This window comes from Neodiprion fabricii, chromosome 1 (assembly GCF_021155785.1).
Source record: "Neodiprion fabricii isolate iyNeoFabr1 chromosome 1, iyNeoFabr1.1, whole genome shotgun sequence".
In the NCBI taxonomy this organism is placed as follows: Eukaryota; Metazoa; Arthropoda; class Insecta; order Hymenoptera; family Diprionidae; genus Neodiprion; species Neodiprion fabricii.
In genome coordinates, this window is record NC_060239.1 from 10,285,825 (window position 1) to 10,301,542 (window position 15,718).

The 15,718-nt window shown below is 39.5% G+C and overlaps 1 protein-coding gene across 3 annotated transcripts in view; it reads right to left on the minus strand.

Moving 5' to 3' along the window:
• The window catches only part of LOC124186851 (mannosyl-oligosaccharide 1,2-alpha-mannosidase IA), a 271,893-nt gene that overhangs the window by 38,904 nt on the left and 217,271 nt on the right, over positions 1–15,718 (minus strand). Inside the window, exon 1 of one of the 3 annotated variants that reach the window (XM_046578908.1) lies at positions 13,782–14,510. The exons of the other annotated variants lie outside the window; for them this stretch is intronic. The gene's annotated coding sequence lies outside the window, so the exon portion shown is untranslated. Of the gene's footprint in view, positions 1–13,781; positions 14,511–15,718 lie in introns of those variants that run through there. 3 annotated transcript variants of the gene reach the window in all.

A 15,718-nucleotide genomic window follows, 5' to 3' on the forward strand; every position in this document is an offset into this window, starting at 1 on the left:
CGGGTAGGTAAACTCTCGCTCGTAGGAAAAACTTTGCTTATATCCACCCACCCTTCACTTCACTTAAGAAAAACACTTACTTTACCGCTCCGAATATAACCCCCAACATATTATACACGTATACACGCCGCAGTCATTTTTCTTACGCAAGCGTCACACCTGATACACGGTGAAAAAAATAATTCATCGGATCGGAAAATTGTTTAGTGTTAATATAACCTCGGCAAGGAAATTTTTTTACAACGGTAAGAATTTTGCATGTTTAATAAATTATTTTTTTCATTCCTCTTTCCTCCCCTTTCGAATCTTATACACGAACGTTGACAGACTTTTCCTCGGTGAGAAATTGGAAATAAAACTTATTCACACGAGTACTTCCCTACGCATGCGACAGAGTGTAAAACTCGCAGTTGAGATATGTTTTCATACGCTCAAATATTTCCTTCTTATCCTACACGTCACTGCTCCCGAAAGTGCCGTTTGTTAAATAATAAATTCTCGATTTATGTGAATGAAAACATTTTTCACCGTGAAATTTAGCTGATATGATTTCACAGGACTGTGGATCGGGTTCATTTTTTTGTTCATCTCTGAAAGTCATCATTGCATTTTCGTTTCATCCAGAGAATAAAAAGTACTCGAACAAATACAGCGATCGAACAAATTCATAATAATTTGGCTATAATCTAAAAAAAAGAAGATTTTCCGGGGTACGATGGATCCTGGCTAAAAATATTATATATTTATATTTTCTTTAGAATATTTTTCCATCTTTTAATTCTACCGGTATTGCATAAATCATTGATTATCTATCAATATACATTTATGACAAAAAAAAATTTGTATTCTCGAGCAAACGGCCTTTACCTAGAATATAATTTTTTTAAAAATCTTTTGTTATAAAGGAATGTTGCATACTTTGATTCAACACATGTTAAACAAACCTCTAATAATATATCAGTATTAAAAAAAGATACATATTTTTGTTAACATTTTTCAGGGTTCCGTCGTACCCCGGTCTCCCCTATATTATACCGACTACTCAGAATCCTGACATCCGGCAAAACTAATTTAACGAAATTTTCATCCGGGATGACAAAGCGGGTCAGAGTTTAGCGAGTGTAACTGATTCCTGTTGTCACATGAAAGCCGTTGCATCAGAGATACGGCGGGGAGGGGGGGGGGGATCAGACCGCAGATTTCCGTTAATATTTTCTCCCTCTCTCTTCACGGACGACCGGAAGATTGGAAAATCAAACCCGACGGATAAGCGTTAAATCCATATTATTAATACACCATTCGGACGTGAAACGTACCGGTCAGGAGTATCGAGAGTGGACGAGGAGAGTCAGAGCCGGTGTCAGAGGCACGAAGCGTCGCTCCGCAGCTGAAGTGTGACGATTGAAAATGATAACGGACGTAAATTGAGTCGTGCATGGTGAAAGTCGACTGGGGAAAAGAAAAAAAAACCCTCGACGATGGAATTGACAAAGCTTGTGAATCAGTGATATCGATCCGGATCTCGCTCTTGTACATGTATAATGCTCGTAATGCCTAAACGAATACGTACCTACCCAAATGAAACGACGGATTGCGGACGCAGGATAACGCAGGGAATAATCTGAAGCCTGCCGTCTACTTTTTACCGTTTCATTCAAACAAAGAGAACTACAGAGGGCGTTTCCGAACGGGAGGTACGGACTGAAATTCATTGGAACGGGACCTCCGACAGAGATACGGGTCCAACTGGAAATTGGATAGAGGTTGGAAATGATTCGTAAGGACAAATAACGCGAGGAATCCGTTTTACTTTGTGCAAAATTCAATGTCGGTTCTCTGTGCGCTGCGGATACAATTTTCTCTCCAACTGTAACCGGCGGTCATCAACGAGTCCGTAGTCACGAATAGACGGAGCGGCGATATTCCTTTCAAATCCAATCAGAGTATCGATCAATAAATTTCACGATACCGGAAAATATACAACAAATTTTAAAGATAATAAATCTGCGATGTAAATTTTGCCTGGGATTTTTCGAGAGATAGGCGGTTCGAATAAGTCGTCTTGTTATCTTAGACATAGTTGGATAGAATTTGGCGACTGATATTTTTTAGACTTCAAACGTACCCGTTTAATCTTTAAATTATTACACATATAACTCTCTCGATGAAAAACTTGGAGGTTTAAAAATGGACTGTCTGTATACCACAGAAGAATTGGGATATCGAATTTTTAATGATCCGAATACCTGATTTATCGAATTCCAAAATGTAGAAAGTCGAAAAATCTAAAAGTAAAGATATGGAAATTAGCCAAACGTGTCTAATTATATCTTTCCACAATTTTTTACATTTACTTTAACAATTTCATACTTTAGCTTGTCGAGTGTTCAGTTATTTATTTTTTAAATTTGCTATTTCCACCCTTTTATTGTGTGCAAATTTTACGCATCGACGTAGATTCAATAAAATGCTTTTACTATCACACGCAGTGCACTTGAAAATCGAAATTTATTCGAATATATATTCCAATCAAAGATGGCAGCGTCTGTCGAATTCATTAAAATGTATTGAAGAGTAAAATAGCTCCGATATCGTTGGGTGAAAGTAAAAAAAATGTGATCGAGGACGACGCGACGGTAGGAAAACGAGATGTACGTACGTCGCGAAGATCGGGGAACGACGTGAACTGAATAATTTCACTGCCGGAGAATTGTGAAAGAAGGGAGAGAAGCGGAAAGGTTGGAAAAGGGGAAAAATGATAATTGAAAGGTCACGGCAGCCGTTTTTGGGTTTCGTGAAAGGAGGAAAAGCCACGTAAAACATTGAAATGTGGTTACGTGCTCGGTCAGAAATTATTACCAAACGTACGTTTATTGCCGGATCCTTCTTCAAGACGCAACCTTGGGTTCAACCTCGTGCTGCATAATTTCTTTATCGCAATGTAAGGCAGGTGAGGTAAAAACCCGGCAATGCCTCTTATGTCTTTCAGCAAAAAGCGTTTTTACTTTTTACCCTTTTTTGTATTTTATCCCTTTTCTCTCGTACAAAGCTTTGCGTGCTTTACGAACGCGATGCGGTAAAGAATTCCGAGCTAAAGGAACACCGATATAATACTGATATAAACGAAACAAGGATAACAGAGATAAGAAAGTATACCGAGTGTACGCAGTTTGCGTCGTTGCTTCGGGACAATTTCATGTTATTATAAAAATAAACGGTCAATTATCCTTGAGATAAAATTCGCCTACTTGTTTGAATTATTTTTTTATAAACAATTGCAAATCACACAAGATTGCTATGAACAGAACAGTTAGTTTGGTTTATAATCTGCCCGAGTTTTTTCCTCAGTTTTAATGAGTCGACAACGAAACTCTGACGATGAAAAGGAATAGTACGAGATATATAACCAACAATTAAGTTGTTAAAATACGAGTGATTCAAAATTAATTTCAACCGAGGCTCAAACTTTTCCACGAATTATTTTCCAAGAAATGATTACATAGTTCGTTAGAACGATTCTGCATTTTTGATCATCACCGTTACCGCAAGTTTCCAAAAAGATATCCACGGTTCTAGATGAACCTCTCTTACACAGGCATGAATCTATGAAACAGTCACACGGTTAAGTGTTGATTTTTGGCGGGTTGAGAGGGTTCATGGAATGTGGGTGAGGCGTATAAGTTCTCTCTCTCTCTCTCTCTCTCTCCCTCTCTCTAGCTTGGTTTTAGGTTTTATAGTAGCCATACACCCGTTTAGCGAGCAGCAGGTGTGGCTGTAAGGGAGAGCAGCGAGCTCGTCGCTGGCTCAGCAATTACGCGTTAATGACTTAAGTTAACGTATTAATTATTTACATTCAGCTCGGAGCAGCTTATAAACATTCTGAAATCCTCGTTATACTCATCTTTCTTATTTCCCCAAGAAACGCTGCCGCAAAACACCGACAGTGTGAAACTCGATTTTTGGTATTTCGCAATTTTCAGTCAGAGGACGGAAGCGATTATTTTATCGAACCACCCGGTGTACTCTTACCTTTTATGCGAATAACGCGCACATACGTCACTGTGTTTTCACGCGTAAGAATTACTCGCTACTTAAAAAGCTTTTAAAGTTTGATTGCAGCTTTTCACGAGACCGCGTGCGTTGTTTCCGCCCCCTCGAATCGTTTCTACGAGAATTAAACCTCCCCTTACACACACACACACACGAGACACAAAACCAACGTTTACTCAGAATTAGTTCATATACCACACGCCTGCGTTAAATCAGACAAATTAATTTCCTTGTACGACTATTGAACGATAAAATTCAATTTCTTATAGTCGATTTGCATAAAATCGACAAATTTCTGCAGAAATCTACGCATTTTTATTTATTTTTTTTTTCTAATTCAATTTGAAAGAAGCTTTTCTGTCAAATCCGCACACGGAAAGTCTAGAGAAGTAAATCGACGATAGTTTATCCGCAGTATCGCGTATCGTGTTAAAATTGTTACACGAGGTAGACGTACGAAAAAAAGTAGGAAGAAAGGATGACGGGGCTGCAATTGACTATGCAGGGTGCAGCCCTCTTCGTTCGGAACAAAACGAAAATTCAAGTGGCAAACTTTTCGAAAGGCAATCGCGAGTCGCGGAATGAAAGCAAAATGTTAGAATATATACAACGTGAGTTCGTTGGTTGGTTTGTTCGTTCGTTCGTTCGTTCGTTCGTTCTAGCCATCAACTAGTTCGAATGAGAAACGTTTCAGGGGTAGGGCATTGAAGAAAGGGTAATGGCTTTGCAAACTTTCTTATCTTCATTTTCGTCGCAACACTCGTCTCGAAGATGATCGTTAATCCTGCTCTTATATGTTACCGCGTTGTTATACGGTCTCTGTCTACTCTCGATTTTCGCTGCACGGACTCTCATATTTCTAAAAAAAAGTAATAGAATATAATCTCCACTCATTGGAAATTATTATATCTGACATGCTATGAAATGACTTTATAATTATTACCTACTAATTATTACAGGAAACAAAAACGAGAGAAGAAAAATGCTTCTTTTAATATCGTCGTTTTGTTTGAAGGTAAAATAAGAAAACAAAAGAGAAAAAAAAAAAAAAAATTACACGTAGTCGGAATTTTTAAACTGTAAGTAAAAAAATCATTCTCTTTCATACACGATTTCGCATTGATTTTCTATTCATATTATCAACACTTATTTATGTAACAATGTTTCGAAGAACCATTGCACGAAAGAACGCTCTATTTATGGAGCAAAATTGTTCTGCGTGTTTCTCGATTTGTGAGATTAATTTTTGTACTTATCGTTAGACGTCTACCTTAATCTCTAAGTCGAGAAAACTAGCCTCATAGATGTGATTGAATTATTTTTATACATTAGACAGCAAAATCTGTTGGCACTATTGAGTCATTGATTTGAACCGTGAGATATTGAAATTGAAAACTCTTTTAAATAAATAATCATTTCAAACGCGAGTTAAATTATTTTTGTATTATTTTCTTGCCGATACTACCCAGCAATTATAATTTGAGTATTACGATGCTGGATCGAGTAAAGATAGGTATTTAATTTCTCATTCTTTTTTATTTTTTATTTTTCATTTTTCATCACACCAGCCCGCTGCGATGATTTAGTAATTTCACGGAAGGGACTTTGAACTCGGCGATCAAAAAATTGCTTGCAAGCCAATTCTCATGTAAATCGAATTCACCCTTGTTTCGGGTGAATTTTCAGTCCTCTACGTCATCTCGAGTAAGTAACGACGAACAACACGGGGGAGGCTGAATGAATTAGGGATAGAAAACAAAACCGTGTGTTTTCACGAAATCTGCATCCGACGGATAATGTTGCATCCAAAGAAACAGGAGACGCGAGAGAACAAAGACAAAGACAGAAAAAAAGAAAAAAAAAAAAACATAAAAATCAAATAAATTTGATAAGTAAACCAGTACGTATAATAAAAAATTATCCATACCGACACGTGGAGCGAGATTTTTATTCTCTCTTTTCAATGTTGCATACAACACAGCGGTGCTCGCCTCTCTTTTCTGGACAATGTGATAAAATTGAATAATTAATCAGGAAGCTTGCGAGAAAGGAAATGCCAACGTCATTTGGATATCGAGTCAAGCCGAGGATTCGTTCGAGAGAAAAGGAGAATGACGAGAAGGAGGGACAGTATTTTGTGGATCGCGTTACCAGACTAAATTCAGACTTATACACCCCTCACGGCGTCTACGAGACGAGACGAGACGAGACGCGACGTCGACTGTCGAACGCACCATGAATAAAAGATTTCTACGTCATTCGAAGGCTTATCAGTTTTGTTCTTCGGACGGCTCAACAGCCGAGAAACGGGCCACTGTATAGAGGATCGCGGTATAATCTCAATGTCCGTGGCGGTGGCGAATTAGGGGAGAACATAATAAAAGTGAAATATTGTGATAAAAATCAACGTTATACCGTCTCGAGATATATAATAAAAAAGATTCGCTGGACCAGCAAAAAGAGTGTTATACGTTATGCACGAAGAAGACATTCTCTTCCCCTCTTGCCCCTATCAGCAAAAATTACCCGTCTCCATGGATATATGAGTTAGCGAAATTGCGAGAGAAATAAAAAAAAATAAAAAATCGAGATGAAGATGATGCTAAAAAACAGTTTGGACAATTTTTTTCTTCAAATTATACCTAATGCAGATTGCAACAAAGCGTCAAAAACATTCGTAACGCGCATGACTTGAATCGAATCGAGACAAATCTTGTGATTTGTTGATATTTCACAGGAAATTATTACCTTTAGGGTGCTAAATTATTTTCTAGTAAAATTTTGGACCTTTAACTGGAATTTTTTCGCTCAGAGCCGACGGTATTTTTAATCAAAAGAAAAAGTATTAATTTTTTTATTTTTTCAAAGCGAAGCTGATAATATCGGGATCAAGTTAAGATTTTTCAAAATCCTGTCGAAGTGATTTCGGGCACAGGACATACAACCAGTCGAGAACAAGAAAGTGCAATTAATGGAAATATACATCGAGCGATATAAAATCGGTTAAATCGTACATCTTAAAAGCGTTTATCGCACAATCGTAAGGGTCGTAAATATGATTTGCTATGTTGCAGTCCCTGGGGTTTGAGAGAAAAGGAGGAAGTAAAAAGAAAATGTGAAAAAAAAGAAAAGGGATGAGGAGGAGGAGGAGGACGGGGAAAAAAGAAAAGAAATTGAGAAAAAACAAGAGATAAAAAACACTGTCAGGGAGTCGGCCGGAAGAATTCAGGGGCGTCAGGGCGTTATAGATTGCTAGCGTCCGTTTGGTAGAATAACCATAAATCGGCCGGGGGCAAAAGAGGCCTCTTTGATTTGCATGAAACGACGCTTTCATAAAAGAGGCGTATTATATTATATATATATATATATATATATCTACCATATGTATATACGCGTTTCGTACAAGCTGCGCAGTTCGCCTTACGCGATTACTTCCAAAGTGTCCGCGATCAAGAAGCTGCCAAGACGTCATCTTCGGAGCTTTGAGAAAGACTCCAACTTCCAAATCTATATATCCTGCTGCATCGATACGAAATAAATAAAACCTTGTATCTCGCCGAATATTTCTCTTTAGATTATTTTCAGAGTAATAATTTAAGTTGTAAAAAGAATCGTGATTACGATCGCAGTACTGACGGTTTTTCTTATCCCCCATTCTTCAACTAATTATAAATGAAAACGTATAATAACGATTACTTTTTTAATATTCGGAAGTAACTTGTCGAATTGGTAAAAATAGAATCTTTCAAATCTACACTTGTGGAGGGGAGTCAAAATAATTAGTCGACACCGACATTGAAAATCCAAAATGTGTTCTTTCAATGTGAACTGTAATTACGGAAATAATAGATGCTGCAGCCGGAATCTAGGTGAAATAGGAAGTATCGTTGCGTATCGACGTCCGTTGGACTACGCGAGTATAGAAAGGAGACAAAAATCGGTAGGTATTTGTATTCGTATTTAGCTAAGTCAGCACAATGCCATCGGGCGCACCTCGAATAAATCTCGTTCTGCTGACGTCAATACGGTATCGAAAATCGTGCGGACGGTATCGAAATCCAAGCCCATCAGAATGGGGATAAAAGCAACACAGAATAACAAAAATCCCAGCTACCACAAGTTCGAATTGGTTAAATTGTTCGAATCGATTCGTTGTGCATCGGATACGCGAAATCGGCGTAATAATAATCGCTGGATGCGCGGGTAGAGAAAAAGAATAAGAATGTGAGAAAGCGTCCGACGCGTCAGCTGCGTAAATGATGCGTCAGATGAATAAATATTTGGTTATTGAAACAATGTTCAAACGAAATAACCAGGAAGAAATAATATCGAAGCGGCAAGACGGAAGTAAATATTGTGTCGGATTGCGAGGTTGAAAGGATGTCCGTCTCACATGGAAAAAACAAAAAGAAAAGAAAACATTTTCGTGCAACGCGAGCATGTTTTACGCATTTTTCCACGCGTATTTCCGTACACAAAGTATCAGTTTCTGTTACGGTTCAAGGAGTCTGCGAATGCGCATGTGCGGAGTACTGAAAAGATCAATTCTCAGTCCTAGGAGTTGAAAATGGTATTTTCCGTACTCAGCGCATGTGCTGTTGCGGACCAATCTGACATCGCGCGACCTTAACTTCGATTTCGTGCTTTGTGAACAACTGTTCGTAAAATTAGCATTCGGGCGATTTCTGAAGATCTCTGCGGTGAATATATGAGCCGAAAAAGAGAATCGGACGATGAGAATACCAGAATTTGATTATTTCGAAAGTTCTAATTATGAAACCTTCCTCAAATGATAGATATCTTAGCTTGCGCAATTAGAATTTGCTCGAATTCATTTCTACTAGATAGCAGGAATGGTATTTCGCTCATGTACGCTATCATTGACGCAAATAAATTCGCGCAAACCGTTTTTCCTTCTCCAACTTTAAATCCAGAATCATCTCATATTATCGGTCACTGAACTATTGCAAGAAAAAATCGATGCCTTTCAATATTTTTCCCCATACCGATTACGAGCTCGATTCTCTGATAAACCTTATCAGAATTGAATTCGGTTATTGATTCTGAGCCACTGGATCTTAGCGTTGAGATTGTGACTTGGAAACGAAACGAAACGAAACGAAACCAAACGAAACGAAGCTAAACTAAACGAAACGGAGGGGGAAAGAAGGTAGGAAAAAATACGAATTTTATCTTCAAGCCAAGGGAGAAATTTTTCTCAAGATAACGACGCAGTAACCGGGCATGGGGCTGTCACTTCCTGGAGAACGAACGACTTCGGTTCGGCGTTACAGCCTGAAGCAGCAGCCGAAGCTCGCGTGGCTCTTTTCCGAGTCCAGGCACGAGGCTCGCGTTAGCTTTACCATAACCCGAAAATTAGATAAGCGGATAAGCGTTATCGGCCCTTTCTCCTTCTCCTTCCTCTTTTTCTTCTTCTTCTTCGCCGGTATACTGCGATAGCGTTCGCTGCCCGAATCGATATCCCGTCAAAGTCCTCGGAAATTACGCGCTGCATGGCAGCTTGAATCTCGATTTTGAATTACCCGCGTTTTTCTTGGTACCTCGATTCTTTTACCACGCGTCTTTCACTCCGTTTATTCATCCTACTCCGATAGCGCGTCGGTACAACGATATTCTCGTTTTAAGCCTTCGGAATCGGGTTTCAAAAATGAACGATTCAATTTCGAACCAGCGTCGTCAGCGTCTCCTTGAGTGCATAATAAAAGCAATAAACAGGTCGATCACAGCGTGTTAAACGACCCGCATTCAATGACAATGTCAGTAATTTTTTATCGGCATCCGTTAGATCAGTGATTTCTTCAACTAGTTTTCTTTATCTCACCACCCATTCACTTGAATTACGGGTTGCACTCTATTCCTAGTTATTCTGGAGGATACTGCAATTATTAAGCTACATTTTCAGAACGTAACAAAAAGAGCCTCTCAACTTCGGGGCTACTTTCCTTCATCGTGCGGAGAAGAAACGCGGTGCAATGTTCTCGCTGCACGCGATTACACGCATAGGAAGTGCAGCTGCTGCAAAGTCACGAGTGGATGGCGATATGAATTTATACATAAAGCCAGCTTCGAATAAGAGGGTAAAAGTACGTATGTGTATGTAGATATTGCAGTTTCCTGACACGTCACTGGCTTGATTGATGGACAGTCAACGTTTCACCGATATTGTATGATTACGTATAATTCCGTCGTCGTACAAAGTTCGATAAAGTAGGCCGTTTCGATTAACGTACCTTATGGCTACATCGACACGACGGTTATTTCAACTGTGTAATCAACTCTGCGACGCTGTTCGACGAAGTCAGATCGTGGAATTCAATATTTTTCCAGACGAAATTCTGGGATCATACGTACATACCTACGGTTCTATAATTTATCGTTCGAATTAACGCTCTGACGACGGCATCGCAAATCGTACGTTTTTGAATGGTTGAAAATATTTCACATGAAAGTTGAATGAAAATTACTGAGACAAGTTTCACGCGCTTATTTATATAACTCATCGCGATATTTCAACAAAATGTAGTTCGCGATTTCCGCTCAAAAATTTGTTTGCGACAACAGTGTCGGTGAAATACCGTAAACAAAAAATCGTAGGTATGTTTTTATTTTTAATCACTTCCAAGCATTTCATCTATGGCGACGCATCGAGATTAGAAGTGAAAAGGGTCACGTGAATAACGACGATAATGAACTCGGTAGTAGAAGATAAGGTAACGAGCAGGTATTAGGTTCAACGAAATTGTGGCATTAAAATGGACCCAAATTGGTTTCTAACATTCATTCGTAATTCGATGAAACATCATTATAATATGTATGTAACAGTCAAGTGTGCATGACGTGTTAAATCACAGTTTCATCGATCCGTTTTGGATCAACATGCGTTGAATTTTTCGTCTGTTTTCAGTACATAAAAATTTTCAAACAATCGATCGACCTTGCGGATTTCGAGTTTCGACAATTCGCATCGCGGTTTTATGGGATAAAAATCGACGTGCATGCACACTTGAGTATCGCAAAGTTATCATCGGCAGGAAAATGATAATCGGATCAAATCAGCTTTTTACGATCATTGTTCAAAATGGCAACACCGTACAGACAATGCATTATGGGAATTGAAGCCTGATTTTTGCAGTCGCTAACATAGTTATTTTTTTTTTACCCTCGAAATCGGGAACGTCTACATCGCTGGGATGAAATAGAACATCGAAATTAACAGTTTTAGGGTTTCTGGCCCGAATGTCGTAACGAATCATACATTGCATAAACTTTTATCTTCGATCCAACGTACAGAGTTCAACTTCCAACGGCTACATGTGTCAAACGAATTGCGTGAGGAATTTTCCACTGTCGACCGAAGACCCGGTTGCACTTTATTTCAGGTTCGGTGAACCGATCCCCATTTATAATTTTCGTATCTCGTATGTGCGCTAATATGCACTCGTAAACGTCACACAAAAGCAACTCGCCACAGCGCGATGTGATCATTAATATATAAGTGTGTCAATTCCACAGCACACTTGAATGTACGATATTCATAGCACGAAAGTAGCCAGCGATAAACCGAGAACAACGTCACGTGTTTATGGCCAGAGAAACGAGATACGAAAAAGAAGGCAAGCTGAATCAACACACTTGTTGGTGACCTTATATCGTGGGGTAATGTAGCAAAATAATATTCTCAAATGAAACAAGATTCAGCTCAAGAATTAAAGTGCTGAGAAAGTTAGACTAGCAGACAAAAGTGAAGGTAATGAAAAACTTCACTGTCTTCGTCCGAATGAAGTTTTGAACACTGGCGAGTCGCCGATGGGTGAAACAGTACCGACGAATCGACTCATGGGGGAATAAAGTTTCTCAAAGTAATCGAAGGGTGGATTTATCAAGTTTCAGAGACTCGGTGTGTGTGACATGAATCCCAAAGAGACAGTTTTACAGTGATTTATCACACGCGATGTAACTACTGAAAGGCTTACCCTCGATTTTCCGCCCACTTAATCAGACGCAGAAAAATTGATAAGATCAAAACAAGCCAGCATAAATGGCGTAACATGAAACTAAAATTATCGTTAAAAAAAATATTGAGTTTAGTTTAACCCGGAATTGGGCAGTGAAAGAGATTACACGTTTTGTTATATAATAAATAGAAACAATTAGCCTGGGAGAAATCAATTAGTTCAAGGTTCGTGTCTTCCGTATGTCCAAATTGTAATCGCACGGTTTTTCCATAAAAAAAAACTCGTGTCGATAGAAGAAACAAAAACTGCTGAACAAAATTCGGCAGCTGTTTATGATGCGGGCAGAGCTCAATTTAGCAAGATACACATTTTTTGTTTACTTGAAAATTGAATATATGAATATATTCAAATCAGAGAAAACAGTAGCTCTGTTTAACTGTGGATAAATTTTCAGTAAAAAATTCATAGTAAATTTTTGGACGATTAGTTGCTTAGTTTCTTTTTCTTAAGAATATATAATGTTTTTTTTTTTTTGTGAAATCTAAAAGGCCACTGTTATGAATATAAAATTTAATGAAATAGGTTAAAAATTAAACTTAAGTGATCTGCGGGAAAAAATTTATTTATCGAATGTGGTAGAAACCAAGTTTGAGAATGGCTGCTTTGCTTTGCTAAGAATCTGTCAAAAAATTTGACCTTCTGTACAATTGTTAAATAATTATTAAAATCTCGAAGTATGAAGAAAGTTCCCTGTTGCTTTAATTTATTTCTAATTATCTTTATATGCAATTTTCTTCAGATTCCACAAACTATCAATGATTCCATTGCTTTTTAAATTACTCGATACATTTTTGTTACCTGAACCTCAAATCATGTAAAGATTTTTTCCCAAACATATGTCAGCGTAGCAACGTAATTAACTTCAACCTCACGATTCGGCAAATTCTCAACCAGACCGCAAAATTCGCGGCACGAGACAACGGAATGAAAATTCATTTGCAATTTTGAGATTACATTCATAAGCAGGGCCACAAATAAAAGATCCACTCGATTCCAGACTGCAATTATCACTGCGACAACGATGCGATAACGCTGGATTTTAACTGGTTTAAAATTTTTCGCGTTATCAATATGGTAAAAGTAAAAGTCGCGAAAACGTAGCGTTGGAATAACGACACGTGACAAAATCACAAGATTAAAGTTGTTAGCGTTATCGTAACAAAACGAAGCAATGAAATTCACAATTTTCAACTTTCCAATGTCTTTGAAGAAACCTAGATTTTAAAATACAAGTGTGTCTCATTTAGTTACGGTTTGCTGAATTCCAGATAATCTAGAATCGCGAAATAACAGTTCTCCCTCAACATGACTCGTCACAGTAACGTTACTAACTCCGGCATGTTACGAAATCAGGGTTTTAACAGCTGTTCGAGATTCGCCACGTGTCTCGGTTCATGCAGCCAGGAGACTTTGAGTGTCGTGTGCGCGATGAGTGAGCTAAGCGAAGCACAGTTAAGTAAACGAGTAATTGGCATAGGCACGAACTTAAACGACACGTTTCAAGATCGACGTTGTCACGTGACGCCGACCATACTACTCGTTAAGCTCCTCTCAATTTCTTTGATTTATCCCCTTTGCAGCGATTGTCTGTACGGCGATGATCTCGAAACTTTCCTATCACATCGTGGACACATGTATGCATTCGATTCACGTTCTCCGAGGTGAAAGAGTTAGCGATAAGCTTTAAATACGAACCAATGAATGTCCGGCATGTGTTATCACAATTTTATCACAGAGTGTGTGGTCGAATGGCGATATCTTCGCAGCTGTATTTTTCTCCACTGTAGGAAATTTTCAACGACCGTAGTTTCGGAATGTCCGTAGATCGGGAACCGCTGTTTTCTGTTTACCAATTTTTTTCAGGATACTTCCTCTCGCCTCAGGATCAGGAGGGATCCCTGTCAGACTGCCAAATCGGTAGTTTTCTCTACGGCGATGAACCAGCCACGCGTCTGATCGTTTATCCCTGTGATTGACCGGTACCAGGAAGTGGATCCGTATATAATTCGCGTGAGAACTCTACTCGTAAGTGCCTTCGAGGCCACAGGGCGAAAGTAGCACGAGTCACTAAAAAAATACCAGTTTCACTATGAACAGAAACCACGGTCACTATTGCAGCCTTTTAAAATAGGAAGGTGGGGGATTGAAAAGTCCTGAAAAACACATCCGACACTGTTACCGGTGAATTTTTCCCTCCGCGCAAGCGGAGCACAATCCTTGCAACGTACAAAAACGCTTTTAGCGAGTCAGGAATGTATAACGTACAAGTAACGAAACAAAGAATCTCGACACCTGAGATAAAAGAACCAAAATTGCCGATCACGAGGGGTGAAAAAGGGTTGTAAAACCGGATCACGGTAGCGGCCTGGTTATTTTTTCTCCGTCTTTTTCACGGGGAGGGGGAAAAAAAAATAAAAAACGTACAGCGCGCGAACCTCTGCGGAGCTTTTAAGACGGCACCTGCTCACGCTGCGACGTCCGGCGTAGTACTGAGGGCAAGCGCCGCGACGGCGACGTCAAGGGAGGGGGAGTGCCGATAGGGAAGGGGCGGGGGAGGCGGAGGAGGAGGAGGGGGAGGGGGAGGGGGAGACGAGGCACTCGCGGCTGCAAACTGAAATTGAACTGGTCGTACGACCGCCGCCGGTGTCGCGCCGCCTGGACTACGCTCTGCATGGGCCTGAAGGGGGCCTCACGGGCCTCGATGGCTGATGCATGGGGCCTGACGTCGTCGTACCTGGGACCATGGTACCTCTGCGTCAGCTGCTGAGGCTCCTACGGAGGCCTCGCTTCTCTCGTCTTGGGACAGTTGCAGGGGACTTCGGTCTGACTAACTGTATCCCATCGCCGGTTCTCAACCTTATTCTTTCACGGCGTTAAAACGAGAACTGTGATTTACTCGACGATTCGTCAGCGTCACGTTTTACTCATCGTGCTATCCCGTGTCGTGCTGGGTCGAGGACATTCCGGGTTGCTTTTCACGATACGACTCGCAGGGATGAAGAAAAGTCTTGCTAATTTCTACACGCGAGAAATTCGTGTTGATAGGTTCAGACCGGTAGAAGAATTTAAGGGATTTAATTCTAATCGCTGAATAAATTGACTGTTGGGAAATTGTGGAAATTGATACATTGCTAGCTAAACGTGTGAAGATCAGTTATAGTTATATTTTTATGATTTCAGGGTGCCTGTGTGGATCAAGATTTCGATTGTATGCAAGATATCTTGCGTCGTTCGACAGGTACTCTTGTGAAAAACTAATTTTTCGTTGCATTTAATCACTCGGCGTCTAATAATTGACGGTTATATGTCGATGAAAATTTTTTTCTGACTTATCACATTTAACTTTACGTGTTTAGCCATCCACGTTTTTATTGACTACCTCAACCCTTTAGAAGTGTGGCGTAAGTGAAACTTTCGTGCCACTTTTGTGTCAGAGAAAAATTCTGATAGATTCACCGTATGATTTCAGTAACGCGGTTATTGAGGTTGGTGCATTCAAATGTGAGATCAGATTTCCAAAATTCAAAATGGTGGATTCAACACGGTGGCAATGCAAATTCAAAAAATAGTTTGATTTTGTCAAAAGTAACCATTTTATGTTGCGTGTATACGGTAATAAAAAAAAATAATAA